The 22,228-nt window shown below is 46.5% G+C and overlaps 1 protein-coding gene across 1 annotated transcript in view; it reads left to right on the top strand.

The window, feature by feature from the left end:
• Positions 1-22,228, top strand: part of LOC127931789 (ras-related protein Rab-6B-like) — a 139,006-nt gene that overhangs the window by 55,375 nt on the left and 61,403 nt on the right. The window lies entirely within an intron of this gene.

The raw sequence follows: 22,228 nt of genomic DNA on the forward strand, positions 1-22,228 counted from the left end.
GTCACCTCAGTGTTAGATATACAGGTGTGTCAAACGTCACCCCAGTGTTAGATATACAGGTGTGTAAGATATACAGGTGTGTTAGATATACAGGTGTGTTAGATATACAGGTGTGTCAAACGTCACCCCAGTGTTAGATATACAGGTGTGTCAAACGTCACCTCAGTGTTAGATATACAGGTGTATCAAACGTCACCCCAGTGTTAGATATACAGGTGTGTCAAACGTCACCTCAGTGTTAGATATACAGGTGTGTTAGATATACAGGTGTGTCAAACATCACCTCAGTGTAAGATATACAGGTGTGTCAAACGTCACCCCAGTGTTAGATATACAGGTGTGTCAAACGTCACCTCAGTGTTAGATATACAGGTGTGTCAAACGTCACCTCAGTGTTAGATATACAGGTGTGTCAAACGTCACCTCAGTGTTAGATATACAGGTGTGTTAGATATACAGGTGTGTCAAACGTCACCCCAGTGTTAGATATACAGGTGTGTCAAACGTCACCCCAGTGTTAGATGTACAGGTGTGTCAAACGTCACCTCAGTGTTAGATATACAGGTGTGTCAAACGTCACCTCAGTGTTAGATATACAGGTGTGTCAAACGTCACCCCAGTGTTAGATATACAGGTGTGTCAAACGTCACCTCAGTGTTTGATATACAGGTGTGTCAAACGTCACCTCAGTGTTAGATATACAGGTGTGTTAGATATACAGGCGTGTTAGATATACAGGTGTGTCAAACGTCACCTCAGTGTTAGATATACAGGTGTGTCAAACGTCACCCCAGTGTTAGATATACAGGTGTGTCAAACGTCACCTCAGTGTTAGATATACAGGTGTGTCAAACGTCACCTCAGTGTTAGATATACAGGTGTGTCAAACGTCACCTCAGTGTTAGATATACAGCTGTGTCAAACGTCACCTCAGTGTTAGATATACAGGTGTGTCAAACGTCACCCCAGTGTTAGATATACAGGTGTGTCAAACGTCACCTCAGTGTTAGATATACAGGTGTGTCAAACGTCACCCCAGTGTTAGATATACAGGTGTGTCAAACGTCACCTCAGTGTTAGATATACAGGTGTGTTAGATATACAGCTGTGTCAAACGTCACCTCAGTGTTAGATATACAGGTGTGTCAAGCGTCACCTCAGTGTTAGATATACAGGTGTGTCAAACGTCACCTCAGTGTTAGATATACAGGTGTGTTAGATATACAGGTGTGTCAAACGTCACCCCAGTGTTAGATATACAGGTGTGTTAGATATACAGGTGTGTTAGATATACAGGTGTGTCAAATGTCACCTCAGTGTTAGATATACAGGTGTGTCAAACGTCACCCCAGTGTTAGATATACAGTTGTGTCAAACGTCACCTCAGTGTTAGATATACAGGTGTGTCAAACGTCACCCCAGTGTTAGATATACAGGTGTGTTAGATATACAGGTGTGTTAGATATACAGGTGTGTTAGATATACAGGTGTGTTAGATATACAGGTGTGTCAAACGTCACCTCAGTGTTAGATATACAGGTGTGTCAAACGTCACCTCAGTGTTAGATATACAGGTGTGTTAGATATACAGGTGTGTCAAACATCACCCCAGTGTTAGATATACAGGTGTGTCAAACGTCACCTCAGTGTTAGATATACAGGTGTGTTAGATATACAGGTGTGTCAAACATCACCCCAGTGTTAGATATACAGGTGTGTCAAACGTCACCCCAGTGTTAGATATACAGGTGTGTTAGATATACAGGTGTGTCAAACGTCACCTCAGTGTTAGATATACAGGTGTGTCAAACGTCACCCCAGTGTTAGATATACAGGTGTGTCAAACGTCACCCCAGTGTTAGATATACAGGTGTGTCAAACGTCACCCCAGTGTTAGATATACAGGTGTGTCAAACGTCACCCCAGTGTTAGATATACAGGTGTGTCAAATGTCACCTCAGTGTTAGATATACAGGTGTGTTAGATATACAGCTGTGTCAAACGTCACCTCAGTGTTAGATATACAGGTGTGTCAAACGTCACCTCAGTGTTAGATATACAGGTGTGTCAAACGTCACCTCAGTGTTAGATATACAGGTGTGTTAGATATACAGGTGTGTCAAACGTCACCCAAGTGTTAGATATACAGGTGTGTTAGATATACAGGTGTGTTAGATATACAGGTGTGTCAAATGTCACCTCAGTGTTAGATATACAGGTGTGTCAAACGTCACCCCAGTGTTAGATATACAGTTGTGTCAAACGTCACCTCAGTGTTAGATATACAGGTGTGTCAAACGTTACAGGTGTGTTAGATATACAGGTGTGTTAGATATACAGGTGTGTTAGATATACAGGTGTGTCAAACGTCACCTCAGTGTTAGATATACAGGTGTGTCAAACGTCACCTCAGTGTTAGATATACAGGTGTGTCAAACGTCACCTCAGTGTTAGATATACAGGTGTGTTAGATATACAGGTGTGTCAAACGTCACCTCAGTGTTAGATATACAGGTGTGTCAAACGTCACCCCAGTGTTAGATATACAGGTGTGTTAGATATACAGGTGTGTCAAACGTCACCTCAGTGTTAGATATACAGGTGTGTCAAACGTCACCTCAGTGTTAGATATACAGGTGTGTTAGATATACAGGTGTGTCAAACGTCACCTCAGTGTTAGATATACAGGTGTGTCAAACGTCACCCCAGTGTTAGATATACAGGTGTGTCAAACGTCACCCCAGTGTTAGATATACAGGTGTGTCAAACGTCACCTCAGTGTTAGATATACAGGTGTGTTAGATATACAGGTGTGTTAGATATACAGGTGTGTTAGATATACAGGTGTGTTAGATATACAGGTGTATCAAACGTCACCCCAGTGTTAGATATACAGGTGTGTCAAACGTCACCTCAGTGTTAGATATACAGGTGTGTCAAACGTCACCCCAGTGTTAGATATACAGGTGTGTAAGATATACAGGTGTGTAAGATATACAGGTGTGTTAGATATACAGGTGTGTCAAACGTCACCTCAGTGTTAGATATACAGGTGTGTCAAACATCACCTCAGTGTTAGATATACAGGTGTGTCAAACATTACCTCAGTGTTAGATATACAGGTGTGTTAGATATACAGGTGTGTCAAACGTCACCTCAGTGTTAGATATACAGGTGTGTCAAACGTCACCCCAGTGTTAGATATACAGGTGTGTCAAACGTCACCCCAGTGTTAGATATACAGGTGTGTCAAACGTCACCTCAGTGTTAGATATACAGGTGTGTCAAACGTCACCTCAGTGTTAGATATACAGGTGTGTCAAACGTCACCTCAGTGTTAGATATACAGGTGTGTCAAACGTCACCTCAGTGTTAGATATACAGGTGTGTCAAACGTCACCTCAGTGTTAGATATACAGGTGTGTCAAACGTCATCTCAGTGTTAGATATACAGGTGTGTCAACGTCACCCCAGTGTTAGATATACAGGTGTGTTAGATATACAGGTGTGTTAGATATACAGCTGTGTCAAACGTCACCTCAGTGTTAGATATACAGGTGTGTCAAACGTCACCTCAGTGTTAGATATACAGGTGTGTCAAACGTCACCCCAGTGTTAGATATACAGGTGTGTTAGATATACAGGTGTGTCAAACGTCACCTCAGTGTTAGATATACAGGTGTGTCAAACGTCACCCCAGTGTTAGATATACAGGTGTGTAAGATATACAGGTGTGTCAAACGTCACCCCAGTGTTAGATATACAGGTGTGTTAGATATACAGGTGTGTCAAACGTCACCCCAGTGTTAGATATACAGGTGTGTTAGATATACAGGTGTGTTAGATATACAGATGTGTCAAACGTCACCTCAGTGTTAGATATACAGGTGTGTCAAACGTCATCTCAGTGTTAGATATACAGGTGTGTTAGATTTAAAGATTTGTTAGATATACAGGTGTGTTAGATGTACAGGTGTGTTAGATTTAAAGGTGTGTTAGATATACAGGTGTATTAGATATACAGGTGTGTTAGATCTACAGGTGTGCTAGATATACAGGTGTGTTTATTTTCAGCAAACTTAACATGTGTAAATATTTTTATGAACATAACAAGATTAAACAACTTATACATAAACTGAACAAGTTCCACAGACATGTGACTAACAGAAATGGAATGGAATGTGTCCCTGAACAAAGGAGTGGTCAAAATCAAAAGTAACAGTCAGTATCTGGTGTGGCCACCAGCTGCATTAAGTACTTCAGTGCATCTCCTCCTCATGGACTGCACCAGATTTGCCAGTTCTTGCTGTTCCCAGACATTTACATTTACGAGCGACTTACAAATTGGTGCATTCACCTTATGACATCCAGTGGAACAGTCACTTTACAATAGTGCATCTAAATCTTAAAAGGGGGGGGGGGGTGAGAAGGATTACTTATCCTATCCTAGGTATTCCTTAAAGAGGTGGGGTTTCAGGTGTCTCCGGAAGGTGGTGATTGACTCCGCTGTCCTGGCGTCGTGAGGGAGTTTGTTCCACCATTGGGGGGCCAGAGCAGCGAATAGTTTTGACTGGGCTGAGCGGGAACTGTACTTCCTCAGTGGTAGGGAGGCGAGCAGGCCAGAGGTGGATGAACGCAGTGCCCTTGTTTGGGTGTAGGGCCTGATCAGAGCCTGGAGGTACTGAGGTGCCGTTCCCCTCACAGCTCCGTAGGCAAGCACCATGGTCTTGTAGCGGATGCGAGCTTCAACTGGAAGCCAGTGGAGAGAGCGGAGGAGCGGGGTGACGTGAGAGAACTTGGGAAGGTTGAACACCAGACGGGCTGCGGCGTTCTGGATGAGTTGTAGGGGTTTAATGGCACAGGCAGGGAGCCCAGCCAACAGCGAGTTGCAGTAATCCAGACGGGAGATGACAAGTGCCTGGATTAGGACCTGCACCGCTTCCTGTGTGAGGCAGGGTCGTACTCTGCGGATGTTGTAGAGCATGAACCTACAGGAACGGGCCACCGCCTTGATGTTAGTTGAGAACGACAGGGTGTTGTCCAGGATCACGCTAAGGTTCTTAGCGCTCTGGGAGGAGGACACAATGGAGTTGTCAGCCGTGATGGCGAGATCATGGAGCGGGCAGTCCTTCCCGGGAGGAAGAGCAGCTCCGTCTTGCCGAGGTCCAGCTTGAGGTGGTGATCCGTCATCCACACTGATATGTCTGCCAGACATGCAGAGATGCGATTCGCCACCTGGTCATCAGAAGGGGGAAAGGAGAAGATTAATTGTGTGTCGTCTGCATAGCAATGATAGGAGAGACCATGTGAGGTTATGACAGAGCCAAGTGACTTGGTGTATAGCGAGAATAGGAGAGGGCCTAGGAGAGGGCCTAGAACAGAGCCCTGGGGGACACCATTGACATTTCTGGGGGGAATGGCCCTAGCCCTCACCCTTCGATCCAACAGGTCCCAGACGTGCTCATTGGGATTGAGATCCGGGCTCTTCACTGCCCATGGCAGAACACTGACATTTCTGTCTTGCAGGAAATCACACACAGAATGAGCAGTAGGGCTGGTGTCTTTGTCATGCTGGAGGGTCATGTCAGGATGAGCCTGCAGGAAGGGTACCACATGATGGAGGAGGATATCTTCCCTGTAATGCACATCGTTGAGATTGCCTGCAATGACAACAAGCTCAGTCCGATGATGCTGTGACACACCACCCCAGACCATGACGGACCCTCCACCTCCAAATCGATCCCGCTCCAGAGTACAGGCCTCGGTGTAACACTCATTCCTTCCACTATAAACGTGAATCTGACCATCACCCCTGGTGAGACAAAACCGCGACTCGTCAGAGAAGAGTACGTTTTGCCAGTCCTGTCTGGTCCAGCGACATTGACTTTGTGCCCATAGGTGACGTTGTTGCCGCAGTTGTCTGGTGAGTACTTGCCTTACAACAGGCCTACAAGCCCTCAGTCCAGCCTCTCTCAGCCTATGGCAGACAGTCTGAGCACTAATGGAGCTATTGTGCGTTCCTGGTGTAACTCGGGCAGTTGTTGTTGCCATCCTGTACCTGTCCTACAGGTGTGATGTTCGGATGTACTGATCCTGTGCAGGTGTTGTTACACGTGGTCTGCCACTGCGAGGATGATCAGCTGTCCGTCCTGTCTCCCTGTAGCGCTGTCTTCGGCGTCTCAAAGTACGGACATTGCAATTTATTGCCCTGGCCACATCTGCAGTCCTCATGCCTCCTTGCAGCATGCCTAAGGCACGTTCACGCAGATCAGCAGGGAACCTGGGCATCTTTCTTTTGGTGTTTTTCAGAGTCAGTCCAAAGGCTTCTTCGTGTCCTAAGTTTTCATAACTGTGACCTTAGTTAACTACCGTCTGTAAGCTGTTAGTGTCTTAACGACCGTTCCACAGGTGCATGTTCATTAATTGTTTATGGTTCATTGAACAAGCATGGAAAACAGTGTTTAAATCCTTTACAATGAAGATCTGTGAAGTTATTTGGATTTTTATGAATTATCTTTGAAAGACAGGGAACTGAAGAAGGGCGTTTCTTTTTTGTTGATGAGTAGTAGGTGTCCCAAATGGCACCCTATTCCCCATAGGGCTCAGTAGTGCACTACATAGGGAATAGGATGCCGTTTGGGATGCACACCACGGTTTGTGGGTCTTAAACCCTTAAGTTATACAGTGATTGGTCCTCACACACACACACACACACACACACACACACACACACACACACACACACACACACACACACACACACACACACACACACACACACACACACACACACACACACACACACACACACACACACACACACACACACACACACACACACACACACACACAATTTAATTTAATTGAAGTAGGCCTGACATTGATGTCATGTTCCACGGTATAAGAACTGTAAATGTATTCAATGTAACGTGTGTATGTCTGTCTGCGCTGAATCTTGGCACGTATTTTACACACCCTGACATTGAGAAGGTGTCAATGGGGATACAGGGGCGTGAGTTTATGTTAATATACTTTGTGTTGGTACTACTACCTGTGTGTGTGTGTGTGTGTGTGTGTGTGTGTGTGTGTGTGTGTGTGTGTGTGTGTGTGTGTGTGTGTACATTGGTTACCTGTGTGTGTGTGTTTGTGTGTGTGTACATTGGTTGCCTGTGTGTGTGTGTACATTGGTTACCTGTGTGTGTGTTGTGTGTGTGTACATTGGTTGCCTGTGTTTGTGTGTGTGTGTGTGTGTGTGTGTACATTGGTTGCCTGTGTGGATGTGTACACTATATGCGTTCCAGTGATGTACAATACGCCAGTGTGGACATGGTGAGTAATCTGACAGTGCTCAGCTGTGTCTCTCTGATCCCCAGCTGTGTCTCTCTGATCCCCAGCTGTGTCTCTCTGATCCCCAGGTGTGTCTCTCTGATCCCCAGGTGTGTCTCTCTGATCCCCAGGTGTGTCTCTGATCCCCAGGTGTGTCTCTGATCCCCAGGTGTGTCTCTGATCCCCAGGTGTGTCTCTCTGATCCCCAGGTGTGTATCTGATCCCCAGGTGTCTCTCTGATCCCCAGCTGTGTCGCTCTGATCCCCAGGTGTGTCTCTCTGATCCCCAGCTGTGTCTCTCTGATCCCCAGGTGTGTCTCTCTGATCCCCAGGTGTGTCTCTCTGATCCCCAGCTGTGTCTCTCTGATCCCCAGGAGTGTCTCTCTGATCCCCAGGTGTGTCTCTCTGATCCCCAGGTGTGTCTCTGATCCCCAGGTGTGTCTCTGATCCCCAGGTGTGTCTCTCTAATCCCCAGGTGTGTCTCTCTGATCCCCAGCTGTGTCTCTCTGATCCCCAGCTGTGTCTCTCTGATCCCCAGGTGTGTCTCTCTGATCCCCAGGTGTCTCTCTGATCCCCAGGTGTGTCTCTGATCCCCAGGTGTGTCTCTCTAATCCCCAGGTGTGTCTCTCTGATCCCCAGCTGTGTCTCTCTGATCCCCAGCTGTGTCTCTCTGATCCCCAGGTGTGTCTCTCTGATCCCCAGGTGTCTCTCTGATCCCCAGGTGTGTCTCTCTGATCCCCAGCTGTGTCTCTCTGATCCCCAGGTGTGTCTCTCTGATCCCCAGGTGTGTCTCTCTGATCCCCAGGTGTGTCTCTGATCCCCAGGTGTGTCTCTGATCCCCAGGTGTGTCTCTCTGATCCCCAGGTGTGTATCTGATCCCCAGGTGTCTCTCTGATCCCCAGCTGTGTCGCTCTGATCCCCAGGTGTGTCTCTCTGATCCCCAGGTGTGTCTCTCTGATCCCCAGGTGTCTCTCTGATCCCCAGCTGTGTCGCTCTGATCCCCAGGTGTGTCTCTGATCCCCAGGTGTGTCTCTGATCCCCAGGTGTCTCTCTGATCCCCAGGTGTGTCTCTGATCCCCAGGTGTGTCTCTCTGATCCCCAGGTGTCTCTCTGATCCCCAGGTGTGTCTCTCTGATCCCCAGGTGTGTCTCTCTGATCCCCAGGTGTCTCTCTGATCCCCAGGTGTGTCTCTCTGATCCCCAGGTGTCTCTCTGATCCCCAGGTGTGTCTCTCTGATCCCCAGGTGTCTCTCTGATCCCCAGGTGTCTCTCTGATCCCCAGGTGTGTCGCTCTGATCCCCAGGTGTGTCTCTCTGATCCCCAGGTGTGTCTCTCTGATCCCCAGGTGTGTCTCTCTGATCCCCAGGTCTGTCTCTCTGATCCCCAGGTGTCTCTCTGATCCCCAGGTGTCTCTCTGATCCCCAGGTGTGTCTCTCTAATCCCCAGGTGAGGTTGCAGCTGTGGGACACGGCAGGACAGGAGCGCTTCAGGAGCCTCATACCCTCCTACATACGAGATTCTACTGTGGCTGTGGTGGTTTATGATATTACAAGTGAGTGGGGATCACTCGCATGCACACACACATTCCCTAACATGGCTCCCTAACATGGCTCCCTAACATGGCTCCCTAACATAGCTCCCCAACATGGCTCCCTAACATGGCCCCTAACATGGTTCCCTAACATGGCTCCCTAACATGGTTCCTAACATGGCTCCCTAACATGGTTCCCTAACATGGCTCCCTAACATGGTTCCCTAACATGGCTCCCTTCATGGCTCCCTAACATGGCTCCCTAACATTAACATGGCTCCCTAACATGGCTCCCTTCATGGCTCCCTAACATGGCTCCCTAATATGGCTCCCTAACATGGCTCCCTAACATGGCTCCCTTCATGGCTCCCTAACATGGCTCCCTAACATTGTTCCCTAACATGATTCCCTTCCTGGCTCCCTAACATGGCTCCCTAACATGATTCCCTTCCTGGCTCCCTAACATGGTTCCCTAACATGGCTCCCTAACATGGCTCCCTAACATGGCTCCCTAACATGGTTCCCTAACATGGCTCCCTAACACGATTCCCTTCCTGGCTCCTAACATGGCTCCCTAACATGGCTCCCTAACATGGCTCCCTAACATGGTTCCGTAACATGGAGGCAGGTAGCCTTGTGGTTCGAGCTTTAGACCAGTAACCAAAAGGTTGCTGGATCGAGTCCCGGAGCTGACGAGGTAAAAATCTGCCGTTCTGCCCCTGAACAAGGCAGTTAACCCACTGTTCCCCTGTAGGCCGTCGTTGTAAATAAGAAATTGTTCTTAACTGACTGGCCTAGTTAAATAAAGGTTACATTTAAATCCCTGCAGGCTGTTTTTAAGTTTTCACCTTGAAGCGAACGAGCAGTGGGTGTTTCTTGTCAAGTCCCTTTAATATGGTACGACCTTTGAACCCAGGAACACACAGTCCTGCGTTCTGAACTGGAATGGGGTTCAAGGTCAATAGGAATGGATTGATAGGAATATTACCAAACCCACATAGAAATCGTCTTAACATTTTGATCATCTTATATCTGAGAATAATATGCAAATTAAACGAGTGAATATTTATATATATATTTATATATTATTATTATTATTATTATTATTATATTATTATATTTAAGTTATACAGTGTATGCACAACCATTCTTTGTCAACAGGCACGTTTAAACAATATATGATATTTCAATCCACTTGAAATACTATTTTGCTTCTGCTATTCCTCCACAGATGTGAACTCCTTCCAGCAAACGTCCAAATGGATCGACGACGTCAGAACTGAGAGAGGAAGTGATGTCATCATCATGCTGGTCGGCAACAAAACAGACTTGGGAGACAAGAGGTGTGTGTGGCGTTTTCCGTTCAGCAGCCAGGAGCCATATGATCAGGATCCTCTTGCATTTCATGCTGCGTTCAGAAGCTCAGGGGTCTTATTTATGGACCAGGGCGGAAACGAGGCTTTTTACTTAGTGTGTTTCATGCTTCAGCCACTTATAATTAAAACATGAGACGTAGAGTAGTATTGCCTCGGGTTAGTCCGTCTCACTGCCTTTCGATGTGCCCTCAGCATCCCGTCCAACGAACCCACTGCGCTGTCACAGCCGTTCTAAACCACCACAAACAAATACTACATCTCTATTTTTTTTAAATTGTATTTTATATACATTTAAATCATTTATCAGACACACTTATCCAGAGTGATTTACAGTAGTGAATGCATTTTTCTTTTCTTCTATATTTCCGTACTGGTCCCCCTGTGGGAATCGAACCCATAACTTTGGCGTTGCAAGCGCCGTGCTCTACCAACTGAGCCACACGAGACCAAATGGCTCTCTATTCCCTTTACAGTGCACTACATTTGACCAGAGTCCTATGGGTACAGTAAAGCACTATGAAGGGAATAAGGTGTTATTTGGGACGTGGACAGAACCCAACTTCACAGTGAGGGTCAGCACCTTTAAGCCAGGCGCGGTAATAATAGCATTTACAGGGTCGTTAACATGGCAGGCAGAGCTGGCGGAGGATAGGTTAGGATACACCTCTGCTTCTGCTGTAGCCGATATTCCCACCGGCATGCTCACATCTCAGAGCCAGAGGCTAAATCCCAAATAGAACCCTATTACTTACACAGTGCACTACTTTTGACCAAAACCCTGGTCGAAAGTAGTGCACTAGATAGGGAATAGGGTGCCATTTGGAAAGCTCACCAGTGTCTAATTGATCGAGGGAAGGCAGATAAAGTGCAAGGCAGTTTCCTGAGTTAGACTGACTGGATTAGTCAATTAACATTCAAGGAAGGCAGCCATAATGGCAGATAAAAGCTATGGGACAGGGATTAGAAAAGACTATAGGACAGGGATTAGAGAAGACTATAGGACAGGGATTAGAAAAGACTATAGGACAGTTATTAGAGAAGACTATAGGACAGGGATTAGAGAAGACTATAGGACAGGGATTAGAAAAGACTATAGGACAGTTATTAGAGAAGACTATAGGACAGGGATTAGAAAAGACTATAGGACAGTTATTAGAGAAGACTATAGGACAGGGATTAGATCAGGCTGTAGGACAGGGATTAGAGAAGACTATAGGACAGGGATTAGAGAAGACTATAGGACAGTTATTAGAGAAGACTATAGGACAGGGATTAGAAAAGACTATAGGACAGTTATTAGAGAAGACTATAGGACAGGGATTAGATCAGGCTGTAGGACAGGGATTAGAGAAGACTATAGGACAGGGATTAGATCAGGCTGTAGGACAGGGATTAGAAAAGACTATAGGACAGTTATTAGAGAAGACTATAGGACAGGGATTAGATCAGGCTGTAGGACAGGGATTAGAAAAGACTATAGGACAGTTATTAGAGAAGACTATAGGACAGGGATTAGAAAAGACTATAGGACAGTTATTAGAGAAGACTATAGGACAGGGATTAGATCAGGCGGTAGGACAGGGATTAGAGAAGACTATAGGACAGGGATTAGAGAAGACGATAGGACAGGGATTAGAGAAGACTATTGGACAGGGATTAGAGAAGACTATAGGACAGGGATTAGATCAGGCTGTAGGACAGGGATTAGAGAAGACTATAGGACAGGGATTAGAGAAGACTATAGGACAGGGATTAGAGAAGACTATAGGACAGGGATTAAATAAGACTATAGGACAGGGATTAGAGAAGACTGTAGGACAGGGATTAGAGAAGACTATAGGACAGGGATTAGATCAGGCTGTAGGACAGGGATTAGAGAAGACTATAGGACAGGGATTAGAGAAGACTATAGGACAGGGATTAGAGAAGACTATAGGACAGGGATTAGAGAAGACTATAGGACAGGGATTAGAGAAGACTGTAGGACAGGGATTAGAGAAGACTGTAGGACAGGGATTAGATCAGACTGTAGGACAGGGATTAGATCAGGCTGTAGGACAGGGATTAGATCAGGCTGTAGGACAGGGATTAGAGAAGACTATAGGACAGGGATTAGAGAAGACTATAGGACAGGGATTAGAGAAGACTATAGGACAGGGGTTAGAGAATACTATAGGACAGGGATTAGAGAAGACTATAGGACAGGGATTAGAGAAGACTATAGGACAGGGATTAGATCAGGCTGTAGGACAGGGATTAGATCAGGCTGTAGGACAGGGATTAGAGAAGACTATAGGACAGGGATTAGAGAAGACTATAGGACAGGGATTAGAGAAGACTATAGGACAGGGATTAAATAAGACTATAGGACAGGGATTAGAGAAGACTGTAGGACAGGGATTAGAGAAGACTATAGGACAGGGATTAGATCAGGCTGTAGGACAGGGATTAGAGAAGACTATAGGACAGGGATTAGAGAAGACTATAGGACAGGGATTAGAGAAGACTATAGGACAGGGATTAGAGAAGACTATAGGACAGGGATTAGAGAAGACTGTAGGACAGGGATTAGAGAAGACTGTAGGACAGGGATTAGATCAGACTGTAGGACAGGGATTAGATCAGGCTGTAGGACAGGGATTAGATCAGGCTGTAGGACAGGGATTAGAGAAGACTATAGGACAGGGATTAGAGAAGACTATAGGACAGGGATTAGAGAAGACTATAGGACAGGGGTTAGAGAATACTATAGGACAGGGATTAGAGAAGACTATAGGACAGGGATTAGAGAAGACTATAGGACAGGGATTAGATCAGGCTGTAGGACAGGGATTAGATCAGGCTGTAGGACAGGGATCAGGCTGTAGTACTGGGATTAGATCCAGCTGTAGGACAGGGATTAGATCAGGCTGTAGGACAGGGATCAGGCTGTAGGACTGGGATTAGATCCGGCTGTAGGACAGGGATCAGGCTGTAGGACTGGGATTAGATCCGGCTGTAGGACAGGGATCAGGCTGTGGGGCATGAGAGATCAGGCTGTAGGAATTAGAGAAGGCTGTAGGACAGGGTTTAGATCAGGCTGTAGGACAGGGGTTAGATCCGGCTGTAGGACAGGGATTAGATCAGGCTGTAGGACAGGGATTAGATCAGGCTGTAGGACAGGGATCAGGCTGTAGGACTGGGATTAGATCCGGCTGTAGGACAGGGATCAGGCTGTAGGACTGGGATTAGATCAGGCTGTAGGACAGGGATTAGATCAGACTGTAGGACAGGGATTAGAGAAGACTATAGGACAGGGATTAGAGAAGACTATAGGACAGGGATTAGAGAAGACTATAGGACAGGGGTTAGAGAAGACTATAGGACAGGGATTTGAGAAGACTATAGGACAGGGATCAGGCTGTAGGACATGAGAGATCAGGCTGTAGGAATTAGAGAAGGCTGTAGGACAGGGTTTAGATCAGGCTGTAGGACAGGGATTAGATCAGGCTGTAGGACAGGGATCAGGCTGTAGGACAGGGTTTAGATCAGGCTGTAGGACAGGGACAAGATCAGGCTGTAGGACAGGGATTAGAGAAGGCTGTAGGACAGGGACTAGACATTATACTGGCGTCCGTTCCCAGTGGGTCTCTACTGTAGAAAACCTCCTTACCCAGTGGGTCTGTACTGTAGAAAACCTCCTTACCCAGTGGGTCTCTACTGTAGAAAACCTCCTTACCCAGTGGGTCTGTACTGTGGAAAACCTCCTTACCCAGTGGGTCTCTACTGTAGAAAACCTCCTTACCCAGTGGGTCTGTACTGTAGAAAACGTCCTTACCCAGTGGGTCTCCACTGTAGAAAACCTCCTTACCCAGTGGGTCTCTACTGTAGAAAACCTCCTTACCCAGTGGGTATCTACTGTAGAAAACCTCCTTACCCAGTGGGTATCTACTGTAGAAAACCTCCTTACCCAGTGGGTCTCCACTGTAGAAAACCTCCTTACCCAGTGGGTCTCTACTGTAGAAAACCTCCTTACCCAGTGGGTCTCTACTGTAGAAAACCTCCTGACCCAGTGGGTCTCTACTGTAGAAAACCTCCTTACCCAGTGGGTCTCTACTGTAGAAAACCTCCTTACCCAGTGGGTATCTACTGTAGAAAACCTCCTTACCCAGTGGGTCTCTACTGTAGAAAACCTCCTTACCCAGTGGGTCTCTACTGTAGAAAACCTCTTTACCCAGTGGGTATCTACTGTAGAAAACCTATTTACCCAGTGGGTATCTACTGTAGAAAACCTCCTTACCCAGTGGGTCTCTACTGTAGAAAACCTCCTTACCCAGTGGGTATCTACTGTAGAAAACCTCCTTACCCAGTGGGTCTCTACTGTAGAAAACCTCCTTACCCAGTGGGTATCTACTGTAGAAAACCTCCTTACCCAGTGGGTCTCTACTGTAGAAAACCTCCTTACCCAGTGGGTCTCTACTGTAGAAAACCTCCTTACCCAGTGGGTCTCTACTGTAGAAAACCTCCTTACCCAGTGGGTCTCTACTGTAGAAAACCTCCTTACCCAGTGGGTCTCTACTGTAGAAAACCTCTTTACCCAGTGGGTCTCTACTGTAGAAAACCTCCTTACCCAGTGGGTCTCTACTGTAGAAAACCTCCTTACCCAGTGGGTCTCTACTGTAGAAAACCTCCTTACCCAGTGGGTCTCTACTGTAGAAAACCTCCTTACCCAGTGGGTCTCTACTGTAGAAAACCTCCTTACCCAGTGGGTCTCTACTGTAGAAAACCTCCTTACCCAGTGGGTCTCTACTGTAGAAAACCTCCTTACCCAGTGGGTCTCTACTGTAGAAAACCTCCTTACCCAGTGGGTCTCTACTGTAGAAAACCTCCTTACCCAGTGGGTCTCTACTGTAGAAAACCTCCTTACCCAGTGGGTCTCTACTGTAGAAAACCTCCGTACCCAGTGGGTCTCTACTGTAGAAAACCTCTTTACCCAGTGGGTATCTACTGTAGAAAACCTCCTTACCCAGTGGGTCTCTACTGTAGAAAACCTCCTTACCCAGTGGGTATCTACTGTAGAAAACCTCCTTACCCAGTGGGTCTCTACTGTAGAAAACCTCCTTACCCAGTGGGTCTCTACTGTAGAAAACCTCCTTAACCAGCTTACTTTTATGTCATTTAATGGCATAAGGATGTTTGATAACTGAACCTAATATTTCTCCCTCGCAGGCAGATCACCATAGAGGAAGGAGAACAGCGGGCCAAGGAGCTCAGCGTCATGTTTATTGAGACCAGCGCCAAGACAGGCTACAACGTCAAACAGGTTAGTGTTTATTGAGACCAGCGCCAAGTACTATCTCCTATAGGACTGGCCATCTCTCCTTGTTATAGTGTAGTATCTCCTATAGGACTGGCCATCTATATTGTTGTGCAGCGTGGTTAGTGTTAGAATGACCGGACCAAGGTGCAGCGTGGTGCAGCGTGGTAGTGGTAGAATGACCAGACCAAGTTGCAGAGTGGTAGTGGTAGAATGACCGGACCAAGGTGCAGCGTGGTAGTGGTAGAATGACTGGACCAAGGTGCAGCGTGGTTAGTGGTAGAATGACCGGACCAAGGTGCAGCGTGGTTAGTGGTAGAATGACCGTACCAAGGTGCAGCGTGGTAGTGGTAGAATGACCGGACCAAGGTGCAGCGTGGTAGTGGTAGAATGACCGGACCAAGGTGCAGCGTGGTAGTGGTAGAATGAACGGACCAAGGTGCAGCGTGGTAGTGGTAGAATGACCGGACCAAGGTGCAGCGTGGTAGTGGTAGAATGACCGGACCAAGGTGCAGCGTGGTTAGTGGTAGAATGACCGGACCAAGGTGCAGCGTGGTAGTGGTAGAATGACCGGACCAAGGTGCAGCGTGGTAGTGGTAGAATGACCGTACCAAGGTGCAGCGTGGTAGTGGTAGAATGACCGGACCAAGGTGCAGCGTGGTAGTGGTAGAATGAACGGACCAAGGTGCAGCGTGGTAGTGGTAGAATGAACGGACCATGGTGCAGCGTGGTACGTCTGTCGTTAGTGGTAGAATGAACGGACCAAGGTGCAGCGTGGTAGTGGTCTCCTTTGTTATGTCAAGGAGCCTAAATAAGTTCAGGAGTAGAAATGGTTAACAAGTCACATAATAATTCATTGTAACTTGCAAAAGAAAGTCACCAAAAAGGTCACACCTTTCAATGCATGTCACCAGGCCCATTCTTCTGCTTTACTTCAGGACCACTGTACAGAACAGATGACCACAACTGATGAATCACAAAGACACATAATCCTGTTTCTAGACACTGTTGTGTTAACACTGCCTGCTTGGCCATGGCATAGCAGCCCAGACCAATGTAAACGCGTCTGTCTGTCTGTCTCTCTCTCTCTACTCCGTGTCTGTCTGTCTGTCTCTCTCTACTCCGTGTCTGTCTGTCTGTCTGTCTCTCTCTCTACTCCGTGTCTGTCTCTCTCTCTACTCCGTGTCTGTCTGTCTGTCTGTCTGTCTGTCTGTCTGTCTGTCTGTCTGTCTGTCTGTCTCTCTCTCTCTCTACTCCGTGTCTGTCTGTCTGTCTGTCTGTCTGTCTGTCTGTCTGTCTCTCTACTCCGTGTCTGTCTCTCTCTCTCTACTCCGTGTCTGTCTGTCTGTCTGTCTGTCTGTCTGTCTGTCTGTCTGTCTGTCTGTCTCTCTGTCTCTCTGTCTGTCTCTCTCTCTACTCCGTGTCTGTCTGTCTGTCTCTCTCTCTACTCCGTGTCTGTCTGTCTGTCTGTCTCTCTCTCTACTCCGTGTCTGTCTGTCTGTCTGTCTGTCTGTCTGTCTGTCTGTCTGTCTGTCTGTCTGTCTGTCTCTCTACTCCGTGTCTGTTTGTCTGTCTGTCTGTCTGTCTCGGGCGAGAGATCTTTAGAACACTGTATATATACATAATATGACATTTGTAGTGTCTTTATTCTTTTGGAATCCATAACAAAGCCATCACCTACAGAGAGATGAACCTGGAGAAGAGTCCCCTAAGCAAGCTGGTCCTGGGGCTCTGTTCACAAACACAAACAGACCCCATAGAGCCCCAGGACAACAGCACAATTAGACCCAACCAAATCATGAGAAAACAAAAAGATAATTACTTAACACATTGGAAAGAATTAACAAAAAAACAGAGCAAACTAGAATGCTATTTGGCCCTACACAGAGAGTACACAGCGGCAGAATACCTGACCACTGTGACTGACCCAAAATTAAGGAAAGCTTTGACTATGTACAGACTCAGTGAGCATAGCCTTGCTATTGAGAAAGGCCGCCGTAGGCAGACATGGCTCTCAAGAGAAGACAGGCTATGTGCTCACTGCCCACAAAATGAAGTGGAAACTGAGCTGCACTTCCTAACCTCCTGCCCAATGTATGACCATATTAGAGAGACATATTTCCCCCAGATCACACAGATCCACAAAGAATTCGAAAACATATCCAATTTTGAAAAACTCCCATACCTACTGGGTGAAATTCCACAGTGTGCCATCACAGCAGCAAGATTTGTGACCTGTTGCCACGAGAAAAGGGCAACCAGTGAAGAACAAACACCATTGTAAATACAACCCATATTTATGCTTATTTATTTTATCTTGTGTCCTTTAATTATTTGTACATTGTGTATATATATGTATATATATATATATATATATATATATATATATATATATATATATATATATATATATATAATATGACATTTGTAATGTCTTTACTGTTTTGAAACTGTTGTATGTGTAATGTTTACTGTTAATTTTTGTTGTTTTTCACTTTATATATTCACTTTGTATGTTGTCTACCTCACTTGCTTTGGCAATGTTAACACATGTTTCCCATGCCAATAAAGCCCTTGAATTGAATTGAATTGAATTGAATTGAATTGAATTGAATTGAGAGAGACAGAAACATTGAGAGAGACACAGAGAGAGAAACATAAAAAGTGAACAAGAGAGAGAGATAGAAAGATCGAGAGAGAGAGAGACAGAGAAACATTGAGAGAGACAGAGACAGAGAGAGAGACAGAAACATTGAGAGAGACAGAGACACAGAGAGAGAAACATAAAAAGTGAACAAGAGAAAGAGATAGAAAGATCGAGAGAGAGAGGGGAAGCGAGAGATTCAACATTTGAGAAGTACCAATATTGAATGGACCATTTATCATTTGAGAGGTATTACATGTTGTGTCTGCTCTCCTACCCACATTAGATGATAGTTTACAGACCTGTTTGTCTTAGGGCTCCTGGTCTAATGGCTGTCTCTCCCTGGTCAAATGGCTGTCTCTCCCTGGTCAAATGGTTGTCTTTCCCTGGTCTAATGGTTGTCTCTCCCTGGTCTAATGGCTGCCTCTCCCTGGTCTAATGGTTGTCTCTCCCTGGTCTAATGGTTGTCTCTCCCTGGTCTAATGGCTGTCTCTCCCTGGTCTAATGGCTGTCTCTCCCTGGTCTAATGGCTGTCTCTCCCTAGTCTAATGGCTGTCTCTCCCTGGTCTAATGGCTGTCTCTCCCTGGTTGTCTCTCCCTGGTCTAATGGCTGCCTCTCCCTGGTCTAATGGCTCTTCTGGGCTGCCTCTCCCTGGTCCATATATTCATGTCCAGCCCCTGTGTGTTTAATCATCCAGAATAAAAGCAGCCAGGCCTTGGGTTTGCTGTTTGCCACCAGGGAACAGGGCGCAGGGAATAGCGATGAGTGTGTTACTGGGTAACGTTATGCCAGTGTTCCATTATTAGAGTGGCCAGTGTTCCATTATTAGAGTGGCCAGTGTTCCATTATTAGAGTGGCCAGTGTTCCATTATTAGAGTGGCCAGTGTTAAATTATTAGAGTGGCCAGGATTCCATTATTAGAGTGGCCAGTGGTTCCATTAATAAAGTGGCCGGTGTTCCATTATTAGAGTGGCCAGTGTTCCATTATTAGAGTGGCCAGTGTTCCATTATTAGAGTGGCCAGTGTTCCATTATTAAAGTGGCCAGTGGTTCCATTAATAAAGTGGCCGGTGTTCCATTATTAGAGTGGCCAGTGTTCCATTATTAGAGTGGCCAGTGTTCCATTATTAGAGTGGCCAGTGTTCCATTATTTCAGTGGCCAGTGTTCCATTATTTCAGTGGCCAGTGTTCCATTATTAGAGTGGCCAGTGTTCCATTATTAGAACCTGCACCTGTACAGACCTCGCCTTCTGGATGATAGCGGGGTGAACAGGCAGTGGCTCGGGTGGTTGATGTCCTTGATGGTCCTTTTGGCCTTCCTGTGACATTTGGTGCTGTTGGTGTCCTGGAGGGCAGGCAGTGTAACCCCGGTGATGCGTTGAGCAGACCGCACCACCCTCTGGAGAGCCCTGCCTTTGTGGTCAGTGCAGTTGCCGTACCAGGCTGTGATACAGCCCGACAGGATGCTCTCAATTGTGCATCTGTACAAGTTTGTGAGGGTCTTAGGTGCCAAGCCGAATTTCATCATGCCTCCTTAGGTTGAAGAGGCGCTGTTACATCTTCATCATCACACTGTCTGTGTGGGTGGACCATTTCAGAGCGTCGGTGAAATGTACGCAGAGGAACTTGAAGCTTTTCACCTTCTCCACTGCGGTCCCGTCGATGTGGATATGGGAGTGCTCTCTCTGCTGTTTCCTAAAATCCACTCCTTTGTTTTTGTTGACGTTGAGTGAGAGGTTATTTTCCTGGCACCACTCTGCCAGGGAGGAGGTGATCCTCCCTGTAGGCTGTCTCGTCATTATTGGTCATCAGGCCTACAACTGTTGTGTCATCTGCAAACTTGGTGATTGAGTTGGACATTTACTCTTGAGGTGCTGACCTGTTACACCCTGTACAACCACTGTGATTATTATTATTTGACCCTGCTGGACATCTATGAACGTTTGAACATCTTGGCCATGTTCTGTTATAATCTCCACCCTCCACACAGCCAGAAGAGGACTGGCCACCCCTCATAGCCTGGTTCCTCTCTAGGTTTCTTCCTAGGTTCCGGCCTTTCTAGGTAGTTTTTCCTAGCCACTGTGCTTCTACACCTGCATTGCTTGCTGTTTGGAGTTTAGGCTGGGTTTCTGTACAGCACATTGTGACATCAGCGGATGTAAGAAGGGCTTCATAAATACATTTGATTGATTGATTGAGTTGGGGGCTTGTGTGGCCACGCAGTCATGGGTGAACAGGGAGTACAGGAGGGGGCTGAGCACGCACCCTTGTGTGGCCCCTGTATTGAGGATCAGCGAAGTGGAGGTGTTGTTTCCTACCTTCACCACCTGGGGGCGGCCTGTCAGGAAGTCCAGGACCCAGTTGCACAGGGCGGGGTTCAGACCCAGGGCCACGAGGTTAATGATGAGCTTGGAGGGTACTATGGTGTTGAAGGCTGAGCTATAGTCAATGAACAGCATTCTGACGTAGGTATTCCTCTTGTCCAGATGGGATAGGGCAGTGTGCAGTGTGATGGTGATTGATTCATCTGTGGACCTATTGGGACGGTAAGAAAATTGAAGTGGGTCTAGGGTGTCAGGTAAAGTAGAGGTGATATGATCCTTGACTAGTCTCTCAAAGCACTTCATGATGACAGAAGTGAGTGCTACGGGCGATAGTCATTTAGTTAAAATGCTTTCTTGGGTACAGGAACAATGGTGGACATCTTGAAGCATGTGGGGAAAGCAGACTGGGATAGGGATCGATTGAATATGTCCATAAACACTCCAGCCAGCTGGTCTGCGCATGTTCTGAGGATGCGGCTAGGGATGCCGACTGGGCCGGCAGCCTTGCGAGGGCTTACACGTTTAATTGTCTTACTCACGTCTGTCATGGAGAACGATAGCCCACATTTCTTGGTAGCGGGCCGCGTCGGTGGTACTGTGTTATCCTCAAAGCGGGCGATGAAGGTGTTTAGCTTGTCTGGGAGCAAGACGTCGGTGTCCGCGACGTGGCTGGTTTCCCCTTTGTAATCAGTGATTGTCTGTAGAGTCTGCCACATCGTCTCGTGTCTGAGCTTGTTGAATTGTGACTCCACTTTGTCTCTGTACTGACATTTTGTCTGTTTGATTGCCTTATGGAAGGAAAACTGCACTGTTTGTATTCACCCATATTCCCAGTCACCTTGCCATGGTTAAATTCAGTGGTTGGCACTTTTAGTTTTGCTTGAATGCTGCCAGAGATCCACTGTTTCTCGTCTCGGTAAGTTTTAATAGTCAGTGGAAACAACATCTCCTATACACTTCCTGACGAACTCAGTCACCGTGTCATCATACATGTCAATGTTATTCTCAGAGGCAACCGGGAACATATCCCTGTCCGCGTGATCAAAACATTCTTGAAGCATGGATTGTGATTGGTCAGATCAGTGTTGAATCGACCTTAGCACGAGTACTTCCTGTTTGAGTTTCTGCCTATAGGAAAAGACGAGCAAAATGGAGTATTGACCTGATTTGCTGAAGGGAGGGCGGGGGATGGCCTTGTAGGCATCCCGGGAAGTTGGAGTAACTGTGGTCAAGCGTTTTAGCAGCACGAATACTACAGTCAATGTGTTGATAGAACTTCGGTAGCATTTTCCTCAAATTTTCTTTGTTGAAATCCCCAACTACAATAAATGCGGCCTCAGGATTTGTGGTTTCCAGTTTGCACAAAGTTCAGTGGAGTTCCTTGAGGACCGTCGTGGTATCGGCTTGAGGGGGAATATACATATATACATACATATACATGACTGTGACTACAACCGAAAATAATTATCTCGGAGACTTTTGATTGTGAGGTATTCTAGGCCGGGTGAACAAAAGGACTCACACCATGAGTTGTTAATCATGAGACATACACCATCGCCTTTCTTCTTCGCAGAGAGTTCTTTATTCCTGTCTGCGCAATGAACTGAGAACCCAACTGGCTGTATGGACAGGGACAGTATATCCGGAAAGAGCCATGATTCCGTGAAACAGAGTATGTTACAGTCCAAGATGTCTCTCTGGAAGGAGATCCTCGCTCTGAGCTCGTCTACTTT

This window comes from Oncorhynchus keta, chromosome 1 (genome assembly GCF_023373465.1).
Source record: "Oncorhynchus keta strain PuntledgeMale-10-30-2019 chromosome 1, Oket_V2, whole genome shotgun sequence".
Classification (NCBI taxonomy): Eukaryota; Metazoa; Chordata; class Actinopteri; order Salmoniformes; family Salmonidae; genus Oncorhynchus; species Oncorhynchus keta.